Below are 15,366 nucleotides of genomic sequence, written 5' to 3'. Positions count from 1 at the left end.
ACAGCACAGAAAGCTTATTTTTATTATAAACAATAAACAAATGTCCAATTTGCTGTCATCGACCGCTGCCATCACATATAAACACAATCTACAATAGAAAAATGTTCTATAAGTTGAAGAAAAAATCATTTCGATTTACATACATGTATTTTATCAACTATTTTCTACATAACATACTGATTCACATTCCTATGAAGTCTTAATAAAAGGGGTGGGTGGGTGGGAAAACGAACCTTTCTGTCGGATAGGCGAACCTCGAATGACAATTCTAGATATCTTATTATAATTTTAGCGCTAAAATTCTAGCATGAAGTTATCATGATTGATATAACTTAAACCGGTAATAACTTACTGATGGTCCAATCAAATTAAACATAAACATGTTTTGATTTAAACACACGTGTTAAAAGTAAACAAATACACGTGTTCCCGAGTAACCTTTATAAATACATGTTAACTCCTAACTATCCCACTGCCTGTCGATACTTTTATTTTGGCATTGCACAAGTCATGTCTCCTTTGACTGTCCATGGCATTAAAACACTAAATCCCTGGGATGTGTTTGAGTTAATTTTAGTCTCTGATGCATGATTTTTTTTATTATTAATTGTTTTTGGCTTTTAACTAGCTTTTAGTAACAGTGAGTACTCTCAAATCGTACTTTGACCTGTTGATACAATTTGTAATGTATTTTTGGTATTTGATGTTTACTTATTCAGTGTTATATCTAGTCTCACTATTTTTAATATATACCACCTTTGATAAGTGTTTAGTATGACGATAAATTTTCACTTTTGTTCTCGTACTAGGAACAACAAAATTATTTATTTTGTAAAAAAATTATTTCCGTACTCCATGTATACCTTACAACAAAATTATTTTTATTTACCTGTGTACGTTATTTTATTTGGTGGCATTTGTCCAAGGTTATGGTTGTCTTTTTGATATTGTTTTACATATAACCCCCTTGTTTTATTAATTTTGTATTTACATTGTGTCATAGATCAAATTTATTCGTTCAGTGTATGTTCACTTGTTTTTGTTAATATGTCTTTTGATTGAGTTAAGCCATTTCAATTGATATTTTATAGTGTGTCTTTCTATGTTGTCATGTTACACTATTGTTTCAGGTAGTGTGAAGGTTGGCGCCTATTAAAACGTTTAAACCCGCTGCATTTGTTTGCACCTGTTCTAAGTCAGGAACCTGATGTTCAGTGGTTGTCGTTTGTTGAAGTGGTTCATAAGTGTTTCTCGTTTCTCGTTTTTTTATATAGATTAGACCGTTGGTATTCCTGTTTGAATGGTTTCAAACTAGTCATTTTTTGGGGCCCTTTATAGCTTGCTGTTCGGTGTGAGCCAATGTTCGTGTTGAAGGCCGTACTTTGACATATTATGGTTTACTTTTACAAATTGTGACTTGGATGGAGAGTTGTCTCATTGGCACTCATACCACATCTTCTTAATTATATCTATGAATCAGCTAGATTCTCTAGACTTTAAGCAACGTATCAGACTGTACTGAATAATACGCCACATGCACGTTTCGTCAAAATATACGGTAGATACATGAGATGTAATTACAGAATAGGTAATACTAATATTGGACAAAAAATGCAGAATTAAGGTTGGCTAGGGCAGAAAATATATAGAATAATGGGGTGCTGAAATATAAAGAATTGAGAATAACTGATAAAAAATATAAAGAATAGAGAAAAAAGGCCGTCAATTTTAAAGAATCATGTGACAGTAATAAAGGACACTCATTACATAAAAACATCTTTTTGGTTTTATGTATGACATCATAGTTTGTCAAAACATTTTCCATATAAGTCCCGACATCACCACTTTATCCGATACGCTAAATCTTGCAAGAATTCAATGGTCGAAACTGAGACTCTTTTCACAAATCTTACGAAAAAAAAACCACTTGTAGGTCATGAAATGATTTCAGTATAAATCGTAAGATATTTTATGAAAAGAGCCTCTGGTCTTTAATTGGAAGGATTAACTTATCTCAGATTTTGTATAAGGGAAATAACTGTAACATGCATGGTATGCCACTGAATTTCCAAACTATCGTAGATGATTTTAGAGAGAGAGAGCAATTCCTTAAACAAAATACATAAGGAAAGTGCAATTAGTTTTTTACGGAACATTAAATACATTCAAATGAAAATGCTCAGTAAACTAAGATTCAACTGCAATTTTATTTTCTTAAATATAAAATTCTTTTAAAATTGCAGATGTAACTTTTCTTATTAGTTGTTAAAAAGTCGTTTAATATTATTCATATCAAACCCTAGTGTTTCAACTTTACTTCATTTATATGACCATACTGTAAAACCAATTTTAACCTATGGATGTGAAGTCTGGGGTATGTTTTCTGTAAACTCAGCTGCATGTAAGAAAAATGATCAATATATTTTAGAAAAGGTGTTTTCAAATGATACATCTGAAAAATCACATATCAAATTTATGAAATATGTACTAGGTGTAAATAAGAAATCCAGTAATCTTGCTGTGACTTCTGAACTAGGGAGATACCCAATGTATTTTTATATTATATTAGCAATGTTAATATATTATCATCGACTAGATAATTCTAAGAACATGTTATTATATGATGCATATTTATGTAGTAAAGAACTTCACAATAATAAAGTGAATACATGGTTCTCAAGTATAGACTGTATTTTACAAAAGCTGGGCATACAAACATGTAATTTAAATACCAGTATCTACTCTTTCACAAAATTTATCAAAGATAAGCTATATAAGAACTATCTCCATTTCTGGAAGGAAAATAGAAATAAAATTTTACAATCAGATCAAGGTAAACTTAATACCTATTTTTCCTTTAAAACTCTATTTTGTTTTGAAAAATATTTGGATCTAAAAGATTTTAGATTAAGGCAATCAATCTGTAATATTAGAATAAGCGCTCATCCATTAAGGATTGAGACTGATAGATATGCCAAAATGTATGTTAATAGAACACTTAGAAAATATTTATACTGTACATTAAATAAAGTTGAAGATGAGATACACTTTGTGACTGAATGTCCACTATATGTTGATAACAGAAATGAGTTTTTTACTGAAATTTCTCTAACTTGTAATAATTTTCAATCTTTAGACAATTTTTCAAAGTTTTCATGGCTATTTACACAAGAAAATTTAAATATGTATAAATGTTTGGGAAAGTATTTATCAAAAAATCTTGAGAGAAGAAGAAGTTTCAAAGATAATAAATGCAAATTAGCCACAAATACACATATTTTGAGTGGTACATGATTTTGAATGGTATATTTCAAAGATGTGAATTGTATTATCTGGTTCTGTCCTGGCCTTTTATAGCATTTTTTAATAGTATTAAACGATGTTGTTTTCTTATATGTCTCTAATTCATGTCTAATCTTATGTACTTGTATGTAATGTGATGAAAGCTCTTTATAGGGCCCTTTAATTGGAAATAAAATATTCTTATTCTTATTCTTATTCTTATTATTGGCGCATCCAATGACAGTTTGAATACATATATTGATCGAATTTAACACTTTCCATAACCATCTTAAGATTGTCAAAATAATGTTGTTACTCAATGCAGTTTAAGCTCGGAAAACGTAACACTTATTTTGTGACATTGATTTTGACTGGTTTACTGTTTGGATTCAATCTCACATTGCCCTTCCGTTTATTTTTATAGATCCAGTAGATACTGACAAACATTTTTTTCGTCACTCAACTTCAGACAAAGTCAAAGAAAATAAAATACTATTCTTGAGTCTTGACAGGAGGATAAAAGTCATGGGAGTGAAAGTACACATTGAATATTGGTTAGCATTTGTTAGGTTGGATGTAAGATAGGTGTTAACTGTGAGAGAGTACAGCAGAAGTAGTAAATTTTCATAGGTTTTTGGTCATTAATCCAAATTTTAAAATTATGACGTCTTGAAAGGCTATAATCGTTACACTCTACCTAGTCCAGGGGGAATCTTTCTGGCCACAACAAATGTTCTTTTCCTGTTTTGCTGGTGGTATTTGGCATTTTTACTTTTGTATGATATATCACCCTCATTTGATTCCCACTTCATAAATAGTTCTTTGTTTCGAAACTGGCAATGATCCTTAGTTGCCATACTTGCTAACCTCTGACAATGAGAAATCATGTCATGACATGACATGACATGTCAAAATGCGTGTGAAAATGCGTGATGTAGATGCAGACTTTTTAATATGAACAATGTTCATAAAATTAAATCACATTTATCATGTTTATATACAAATTTGTTAATATAAAAAACAATATTATACTATAAACTTTTATTGTATTCAACAGTGATCTGTTTTGCTGCTTTTAAAGCAACACCACTAGGAACAAATTCAAAACAACTGCCAGTTTGGTTACATTTACTTGATTACAAGGCACACAATATATCATTGTCAAGTTCTGATCAGAATTCAGTGTGATATTCTTTATAATTGAAAATGCTCTCTCACAGTCAGAATTGATATTGGCTGAACTAAAATAGCTTAATCAAGCTTTGAAAGAGTGTCGTAACGTTTTTTTGCCATCTAAAATGTCATCTATTATCTCTGCCATTGCTCCCAACAAACTATATATATATATCATGTATATGTTGCTATTGCCTGGTCAAAACTAGGTAGTTCATCAGAAGACAGCTGGTACTATGAGAACTGATCAAACAGTTCCGTGATATTTCCATCCCCTATGGCCTGTGGAAATCTGTTGGCTAGATTTGAAACTGAAAAAGAAAAATATTTTATTATTTGATTACCATTAAACACATTAAATGCTTAATCAAATAGCTACATTGTAGTTCTCCTCTCACATGTATTGTTATGATTGCAACATATGGTGCACAATGCATTACTTGTCCCTCGATCATTTAAACTCAACTCCCAAATATAATTTATAAATCTTGAATCTTAGACGTACACATCGTTTTCACTTAACAATCGGCTCTTTAGACGACGGTACAGGTCCTGAAAGCGACCTCTTTCTGTGGACATTTCCCCTACGTGAATTTGAAAGAAAGTCACAAAATCGTAAAAACTAATCACAAACTACCTACCTTAAGTGCTTTTTGCTGTACGTCCATATAGAAAAATAAACAATGGCGACCAAACAATTACTTCGAAATTTTCAGTATTTATCGTCTAATAATAAAAAAAACAGAGAATCGCAATATCACTAACGACCAAAAAATCAAAACAACGAAAAAAGGTGTAATTGCGTGTACAGTGGTGAAAAGTGTGTACACGCCATGTGACAAAGTCCTTGCGTGTAAACCGTTGAAAAAGTGTGTATTACTCACGAATATCATGTCAGTTGGCAACTATGTTGGGTGCCTGTACTAATATTTAGCAATACTTGTTGCATGGTTTCGGGCTGTCCGCCACAATAGGTTATATCGATCAATAGCTGCATAACCATAGCTCATAGGTCCTTATGATATTTTTTGACACTATCTATGGTCCGCAAATTGTCAAAAAATATCATAAGGACCTATGAGCTACGGTTCCGTAATCAACCAATGCATCATACCTCCAGGACTGTTGATTGAAATCTCTGCCTGAACAATGTACAATTGAATCCGATTAGCTAAGATAAAACTAGTGAGGAAGGATTTTCCACTTTCTATTTTGGTAAAGCCAAGAATTTTTTACTAGTCTGTCAGGCATATTGGATTACAAGTTTTGTTTGCCAGAGGCGTAAATTTCAAGGTCAGTAAATCAATGACATCTCACAATTTATTAATGATCCTGTTAGTTCAACGAAAGGGACATAATCATTAAATTTACTCACCTCTCCTGATTACTATTCAGAACCATTAATTCAGGAGCTGCCAAGGAGGTATTTATATCTGTCATATGCTGAACATGAATAGAAACTTTAAAGGAAGCTAGTCATTTCATCACTTAACCATTTTGTATCATTGCCATTTTACCCCAAAATGACCATTTTGTACTCTTACATTGTAATTTGACATTTTGAAACAGTTTGAACAGGAAGCTAGTCATAACCTACCTAAACCATGTAAACCGTTTGGTACTGTTTTCATATTGTGTGCTAGTACCCAAAATTATCATTTCATATAAGTTATTATTAGTTCAAGTATCAATAAAATCAGATTGATCAAGTTTGTTTATTTACAATGAATAATATATATCTAACATGTCTATTAAGGTCACCAGAAGGAATTGATAAATAAATGTATTTACACACCAAAATTTTTCTCTAAAACCATGGAAAAATAATGTTGGTTTCCCCTAACATGTAAAAATAATTAAGGCCTGGCAGACAGGAAAAACTTTTTATTTTATTTTATTTTTTGGTGAAAAATCAGTTTAGCTCTTCCATGTCTACAGAGAACTATGCTGTTAACCTGACAGTAATCTTTTGTTTTACATTCTATATTGTGGTTCAAGCTATGTGAAACTAAAGGAATGTTAATTGAGCAATGTTGACACTCTTTGAAGAGGTAATCAGACAATTTTAAAAAGCATCATTGAAAATTGTCAAATGATACCACAGCAACATTTTTTTTTCATCTGCCAAAAAAAAAAAAAAAAAAAAAGAATGGCCTAAGTTCAGACACACCTGTGCATTTAGTAAAGTTTTAAGGCATGGCAGGAACTAGATAATTGAGTGTTTTCATGTTTTTATTCCCTTTGACTTTTATGATTTTTGTTGTTACATTTAATGTATTTTTTGTATGAACTTGCAGCTCTGGATGAGGTTACTTATCTAAGTATTTAGACCTCCGTAAGGTTATACTGCAGGAGGTTCAGTATGCCAGTGTGTCTGGTACCAAAGGTAGACTCTGTAAGTTACTGGATACAGTCTGTTGTAATACTGTGTTAGTCTACCTACAATACACACATAGTGATCAAGTTAAAAGTCCCCTTTGATTAGTGAATCACTGTGATTGCTGAGGATTTAAAGTGAAAATATCCTAAATTTCAACCTTATGTCATGAATATAATATGTATGGAATATACAGAGAAGTATTGCAGAGTTAATCACTAACAAGTATCTGCATTCACAAGTATTGAAAAAAAACACTAAGTGACATACAATGTATGTTGATTCATAGTTTCGTGTTACTGTGGATACTGTGTAAATACAACATGTGTACAATGTTTTATTAGTTTTTCCATAGATTTTGTGATAAAATAGAAATTAAATATATGGAAATGAACCATGCTGTTTATAAAATAATCCTCTTACAGACACATTGCCTTTTGGTCTTTTTTTCACCAGAAAACACCTTGTTTCACAGTCATTACTGATTCTCCATAAAGGGTGATTTTTGACTGACTCATCTTGTGTGTACTGTACCCACACTTAACCAATAAAAACTGCTGTTTCTTTAGAGTGTATAGATCTGTGTTGTAATGTTGTGTCTGTTTGTTATCTTTACAGTGGCGGGTGAGGTTATGGACCTCGGTATCAGGAGCTTCGCGGGGCTGTCCTTGCTGAGGTTCCTACTGCTGAGGTCACAGGACAAGTTGGAAGGTCATGTAAGTATTAGATCAGTCTGACCCAAACAGTTATTGACCATATAGTAATTTTTCTATTTGCCTTAACCATGTTAACAAATGTTTTCTAATTTTCTCTAGCCCCAACCAATTTTTACTCCCAAAAGTATATTTCATAATATTAACCAATTGCTAAAAAAATCAAAAAGTCATATAAGGGTCATGTCATCCACAAATAGGGGCCTCGGTGGCCGAGTAGTCTAAGTAGTTACTACTGTAATCACTAGCCAGTCAACACTGAGGTTGTGAGTTCGAACCCCGCTCGTGAGGGTGCACTCGACTCCAATCTTAATTGACTAGGATTGTCAGTTTTCCTATCGAAGGTCTGTGGTTTTCTCTGGGCACTCCGGCTTCCTCCACCAATATAAACTGGCCACCATGAAATAGCCCAAAAGCGGTGCTTAAAAGTGGCGTTAAAACACCAAAAATCAAAATCAAATCAAATCATCCACAAATTATTGGAGATAACTCTTGTTAAAGGAAAACATTTGATCATATCCACCACTGAAGAGAAACTACTTTGATTGATTTTAAGATAAGATAATTTATCCTGATTTAGAGTAATTTCTCGCCATTTGATTGTCTGATATTGTCCTAATAAATTTCAGTGCAATTTTTTATTAAGTCAATTATCTCCCTTATACCAGTCAAGGGTGTAACTTAAATAAGTTATTAGAGAAAAATAACATACATTTGTTTAATATTGTGGGCTAAAAAATCATAAAACTGTGATAACATATGTATGTTACATGTTTCAAAGGTGCAATATACATCCTTTATTTTGTTAAATTGTATACAAGTTCTTTTGATATTATAATTGTCTTTATGTATACTAAACTTTAGAAAGATATAACAGTCCATAGTTTGCCAATCATGCATAGTACAGCTATGTTATTACAGAAAATATATGCCTGTAATAACTAAAGGGTGTTATTACAGCTTCTCTACGTCTCTTCAAAGCCTTTTCTCAGACATATATCACTATGTATTTTAATTTATTGTAATAAATAATGATCAGAGCATGTAATGAGGTACTGCGCAAGCTTCCAAATCATTCCCAAGTGTCTCATATAATAAGTTACATGCCTGTAATAACTAAGCCTTGTTATTACAGCTAAGTTTATCACTTAAAATCCTTGTCTCATTGATTTACCATGGTTGATCAAAAATGTATTAATTGAATTGGTTTTCAAGGTTATGTATTAAGTTACTGTTTTAAGAATTCCCAAGTGCCCACTGAAAATAAAAATTTTTATGATACATTTAACTGATAACAAACATATGTTACTACAGATTAAGAAAAAAAGAGTAGACAACTCATGAAAGTATCTGTAATAACACATGTATGTTATTTTTCTCAAATAACTTATTTTAGTTACACCCTTGACTGTATACCATTGACCATGTTGACCTAATAAAAAAAAAAAGGGTTTTTTTTTTTTAGTTTTTTTTTTTTAGTTGCTTCATTTTTCACTGTTTTAGAGTAAATATCTAAATATATTTGGTTGATATTGTCCTAATAATTGAATTTGAATATAATAAGTGTTGATACATGTATAACAAAATCAGGATGAATTCGTTACACAGTGTGCAATTGACCTAATACGAAATTTATCGGGTCAATAAAATTCATATTGGGTTTGGCTTCGCCTCACCCGATATGAATTTTATTGACCCGATAAATTCTCGTATTAGGACAATTGCACACTGTGTAACTAATAGTTTTCTTTTGATGTTAGAAATTTTGTCATGTTCCTACATGTAGAATTGATTTGTTTTAATATAATTTTGTAGGTAGAGTTTTCTCACTTAGCCATTTAGATTTTTTTAACTTCTGACAGTAAAAATGCTGTATTTTCTCTTTTTCTTGAATTTCTCTTGACCACATTGGTCTAACATACCTAATCATGCTAAAAGAGTAGTCATCTATCTTTATAAGTTGTCTTATCTATTCATAAGATGCACATAGAATGATAAACTCTTCATTTCATTTAGTACAGAAATATATGTCTAACATGTTTAGCAGTGTAGAGTAGCTATTTATATTACAAATATTTTCAATACACTTAGCTTATTTAAATCATTTACATTGTAAGCATATTTTCATATAACATGTTCTTAGTCAAACATACATAACTATGCCCTGGCCTTATGGAGGGGGTAATAGGTGTTACCCTTGTCAGACTGTACCTCCTTCCGTCCGTATGTACGTCCCAAAATTGGTTTCAATTTTCTTATTAAGTTTGCCTCAACTAAATGTTATGAAACTTCATGAACTTATACACAATGCTTATTTCCATAAAACACAGATCAAGTTCGAATTTGGGTGGCGTCACTTTTAAAGTTCTCTAGTTATATCCCTTTATAACCTTCAATCCAAGCGGGGGCATCATCTGTGTACCATGGACACATTCTCCATTTATTTTACATTATACTAGAAAATGAATACAGGGAGGCTTGGACAAGATTGCTTTGATGTCTCACAGCCTTTTTTAGGACTTGATGTGGCGGTGTGCAACAACCCCAACAAGACTTGAGCAAGCCTTGAAAAAGGGTTGTCCGACACAAAAGCAATCTCTGACTATGGAGAGGCACACATTAACTGCTTCCAGTATGAGATTTTTTTTTGGTTTGAGTAAGAACATGTAAATAAAACCTAATATATAAGAACTTTTATGTACAGTATCTGTAACACAAAAAATAATAAATAATCCATGTGCATGGGTTATTCAAAGTCTTCATTAAGAATGCTCAATGATTGGAATGCCTAAAATGAATTCATAAAGTATCAATTAGAGCTATAAGATAGTTGCCAAAATTATTTAAGTTTGTTAATCACATGTACTTTTCTGGAAGGGAATGAAACTTACCTATCTTACATATAAAAGAGGGTCTGGATGGGGTTAACAAAATACAGAATAATTGCCTCCCAATATATTAAGGATAGAGAAAAACAGACCAAAAAATCAAGAAAAGAGAAAATAATGGGGTGCTTAGATATAATAAATTAAAAGAATAATTGGAAAAACATAAAGAATAGAGAAAAATGGTCTTAAACAACATTACAGAAATGAAGACCCTGAAAAAATGTATCTACCAAAAAGTTATCAAAATGCACATGTACTTTAAAAGAATATCTATACTATTAAACGAGAAGACCTCATTTTGTGTGTCGCTTCTCTTCCTTCCCCAATAAATTAATCATCATGCCTCTGTGTCCTATAGGTACCATGCATAGTCGCATTTGTCATCCATTCTTATGATTATTCAGTTTGGGTTATTTTGGGAGAAAAACGAAGAAAAAGGCGTCCGGATATTGTTTCCGTCATCAGACCGACTTTTAAGTCATACCCAAGACTTCCTATTTTAAACTTTAAAAGAGGGGGTAAAGGGTTATTTTCGTGCAATGTGTTTTGCCACTTTTTATTTCACGTGCAGCCGTGAAAAAGGTTCGTTATTCACCGTGTTTCTTGAAATCGATAAAAAGATCAACGTGCAAGAAATTTTTAATTGTTCGCTCATCGCGAAATGGCAATTTTATTTCGTGTTCTTCTGTGTAGGTACCACATAAAATCTTTTTCAAAAATTCATCCTACAACAGTTAACATACTTTCAACCAAGCTTTAAATACCCGCGATTTCTCAGGTGTGATCTAGTATAATAGAAAAACAAAGGATATGGAGTATCCATCCATGACACAAAATCAGTACGTACACAGCAAAAAACACACAAAAAATATAGTCTGTAAAGAATTTTTCAATACTAATAAGGGTCTCGCTCTTTTTTTTGCATTAATGATATAGTACTTGAATCATTGATTATGTTTTATTTATGAAAGCTTTTGTAATATTGCATACACTATTATATCTAATTTCAGCATCATTTGAAGTAACAGTGAATGATAAGTTGATCTTCTCTAAACTGAAACTTGGTGGATTCCCTGCAGCTGAAGACGTAGGTTTATTTTTATCTCTGTCACTGTTGTGATTGAAGTATAAAAATAAGAAGATGTGGTATGATTCCCAATGAGACTACTCACAACCAGAGACCAAATGATGTAGAAGTTATCAACTATAAGTTACTGTACGGCCTTCAAAAATGAGCAAAACCCATATTGTAAAGAAAGACATAAAAGGCCCAGACATGACAAACATGACTTATAAAAATATATTTCAAACGAGAAAAATAATGGACAGATTTATGTACAAAACAATTAACAATCAATTTATGAATTGAAACAACAAATGACAACCACTGAATTACAGGCTGCTGATTTGAGACAGGCACATACAGAATGTGATAGGTTAAACATGATTGTGGGAGCCCGACCCTGCCTTTAACCTGGGATTGTAGTGTACTAGTACAACAAACTATAAAAATCAGTTGAAATCGGCCTGACTCATCAGATTGATACAAACACAAAAACAACTAACAAAAACACATTTATAGTTTTTACCTTAACAAAATTCAAGGTTTCCATTAGGAATTGAAAATATTATAATTTTCAAGTATGGACATTATCAAAAATTATTCAGTATAACATGAATCTCATTTTCTTTTCAAGGTAATTGCAAGTATACGGGAAGCAGAGAAGGGTCTAGAAGCAAAAGAAATAACAACAGCTCAAAGCCCAGGATGCAGCATATTGTAAAACAGGAAATGCAATGAATTATGGGAAATTTATACAGGAAGATCAAATGTACAGTGAATGAATGAAAATGTTATTGTTATATAAAATTGGGAAAATTAATTTGTTTGTAATATGCTTCATTCAAATCTGTCCGTTTTGTATGAAAATAAAAACTTAAAATTTGTGTTTTTATTGGATGGTTAAAAAGAGGTTGATTTGAGATGAGTATATTCCAAACAAAAAGATTGTTACAGTTGTCACAATGTGTCTATAATGATATGCATTTTAATTTATTTATTTGTTTATTTCGTAATAATATAGTTTACTTTTGTAATAGGTTGTTGTAAATTTCTTTTAGTCAACACATCAACTTTATCTCACAGTTTGGGATTCAAGTGGTGACATTCATTTTTTATTGATCATAGTACAATACCTCATGAAATATATTAACCTCTCTTTTATTGTTTACATTTTTTGACAAATATTTACACAAAAAAAATGGGGAAAGTTTATTAATTTGCCTTGATTTCATTTCAAGAAATCCTTGATTTTTATACCCACTTTTGAAGCAATAGCAGCAGATATTTAGCATTCAGTAAGCCCTTAAATCAGAATTTTCATGTTAAGTTGAACATTTGCTTCTTAGGTTTTCAAGCTCGTATATTTTATTCCAGAGTTGAGCTTGAAAATATAAAAATTTGCATAAAGGGATTGGAAGATATTTTTTTATGACGGGTTCCTTTAATAAATTAATAAATTTTCATTAAACTAATATAACCTGTATTACATTTTTGTTTTGAACTAGATATTTAAATAGCTAAATTTGTTCTTATTATTTGTTAATAAAATTTCTATACATATAAAATCTTTTTTGTTTAGTCTGCACTGAATGTGACAGTTGATTAGACTTATGTGTAAATTTCAGGCAATCATCATTGTTGTTTTTGAATGCACCATCAACAAACACCTTTGTTAAGTTTTATGATAAGACCAAGACAAGAAAACTCAGTCAATCATCAGAGGTGTTTTTGCAGGGATAAGGCCAAGAAAAAAATGTTGTGTTTTTGGATAAATTGCTGTTCATGTAGACTGCAACGAGTCATTCTAGTTATGACAGATGAGGACAGATATGTTCCAAATGTCATTACCACAATCCCCTTCTCTTTCATTGAATGTGACCTACCGAATAAGACAAATCATTAAAATTGCACTTGAATGAGCAACATGATGGGTGCCACATTTAGTGCAGGATCTGTTTACCCTTCTGGAACACATGAGATAACCCCCCAGTTTTTTTTATTGGGGTTTGTGTTGCTCAGTCTTTTGATTGTTTTTTGTCATTGTGTTGTCAGTTTGTTTTCCACTCATAAGTTTGTTATCTTCCACCTCTCTTTTAGACAAAATATTAAGGCAATCATCAGAATATTTTTGATTACACCATCAACACCTATGTATTATATTTTTAGTATGCTGTGTTTTCTGATTAGTCCATGACAAAAATATGCAGTGTTTTCTGGTAAAATCTGCAATGAATGTCACTGTAGGTGATTCATAGGGTTAAAAATTAATGTTACAGGCAATCATAAGAGGTGTTTTCCATGACATCATCATATAGCTATTATACGGTATGAGTTATGTTCATGTTGAAGACCATACAGTGACCTTTATTTGCTTACACCCACGTCATTTGGGATCTACTGCATAGTTTTCCAATTCACACCCATACCATATCTTTTTATTTTTGATATGAAGGGATTAAAAAAGTACTATAAAAAAAAATATGGAACTCCAAGGAAAATTCAAAATGGAAAGTCCCTCATCCAATGACAAATTCAAAAGCTTAAACACATCAAACAAATGGAAAACAACTCATATTCCTAACTTGGTACAGGCATTTCCTTATGTAGAAAATTGTGGATTAAACCTGGAACCATACAAGATCATAACACCAATAATTTTGAAATAACAAATACTTTGTGAGAAAAAAAATTGTACCAATTCCAATCGAAACTATATCCACTGCCTGGTTAGCTATTCTACCTAAATGTGTTTAGTGAGTACGCATAACATAATACAGTGAGGTATAAATTCCTCATATCGTAGTCTCGCCCATGCAGGATTTTTTTCAATAATATGTGATATGCAGACTACAAAATATGTGTGTGTGCACAACCTGACTTGTTGAGGAAAACCATTTAGTTAAACATTACACAAGTAACAGAAAGTAATGCCAGTTTGTTGTATTAATCTATTTTTCAACCTACAATTTTATCGACAAAGGGAAATAAATCTGGTTCTTTGTTGATAAATACAATGCAGTGTTTCAAGTCAAGTTTACAATGCTAATTGAAAGCAATCGTTCTCTCCTCAGAGTTCACAGACACTTGGATTGGTGTTTACCAATGACTAATACTGTATTTTGAGGAATATGTGTGCGAGTTAACTTTAGTATTTACTACGCGTCTTCCACAGTTTGTATCATTTGAATGCTAGACAAATGACAAACAAACGACCACAGAGTAACTGTGCCTTATTAAGCCCTTTAGGTCAGTTCTATTGTTGATGACCAATTCATTGACAGGTGTGAAGACACATCGAAGTCTTACAAAGTCCTTACGAGGACTCATATTTCCCATGTACACAGATTATACTATCCAGATACCTAATCTGAAAACCACAGGGATATTCCAACTCCAAAGTCGATGACAAACCTATGTGAAAAAAAGAAAACGGACCAAAAGACAAAGAACAGTATACATAAGGCCAAGTAAATTTAATTAGTAGATTTTCATCCAAATTTTTTTAAAAAATGGGGTGGGTGGGAGGATTTTATTTTTTATTTTTTATTAGATATGAAACGCTCTTGTGACGTGTTCTTCATATATGCAAGTGTAATAATAAGGTTCTATCATGTATATACATGTATAACGAATCAAACATACAAAGAAATGCAAAAACCAAAATTTGAAACAGGATGTTATTAATGAAACGAAATTATCGACAGTTACCGGTAACGAAAATGAACAAAATCCGAAAATCGTAAATTTTTCAAAATAAAAAAAATTCGGGCGGAACGATTTGAGAGGGGCGGGCGGGGATGAAAATCTATCAATTAATTTTAATTGGCCTAACAAGAAACTAAAGACTGACTATATTGAAATTGTTGATTG

The 15,366-nt window shown here is 31.8% G+C and overlaps 1 long non-coding RNA gene across 1 annotated transcript; it reads left to right on the top strand.

Moving 5' to 3' along the window:
* The first annotated feature begins 3,687 nt into the window (after positions 1 to 3,687).
* LOC127721450 (uncharacterized) lies at positions 3,688 to 13,061 on the top strand. The gene is made up of 4 exons (XR_007991257.1): positions 3,688 to 3,836; positions 7,451 to 7,548; positions 11,444 to 11,520; positions 12,131 to 13,061. It is a non-coding gene; the product is annotated as an uncharacterized LOC127721450 (long non-coding RNA).
* Positions 13,062 to 15,366: the final 2,305 nt, after the last annotated feature.

The sequence above is a fragment of the Mytilus californianus genome, unplaced genomic scaffold, assembly GCF_021869535.1.
Source record: "Mytilus californianus isolate M0D057914Y unplaced genomic scaffold, xbMytCali1.0.p SCAF_12, whole genome shotgun sequence".
Classification (NCBI taxonomy): domain Eukaryota; kingdom Metazoa; phylum Mollusca; class Bivalvia; order Mytilida; family Mytilidae; genus Mytilus; species Mytilus californianus.
The sequence above is the reverse complement of the archived record's forward strand: the minus strand, read 5'-3'. Positions and strand labels throughout refer to the sequence as shown.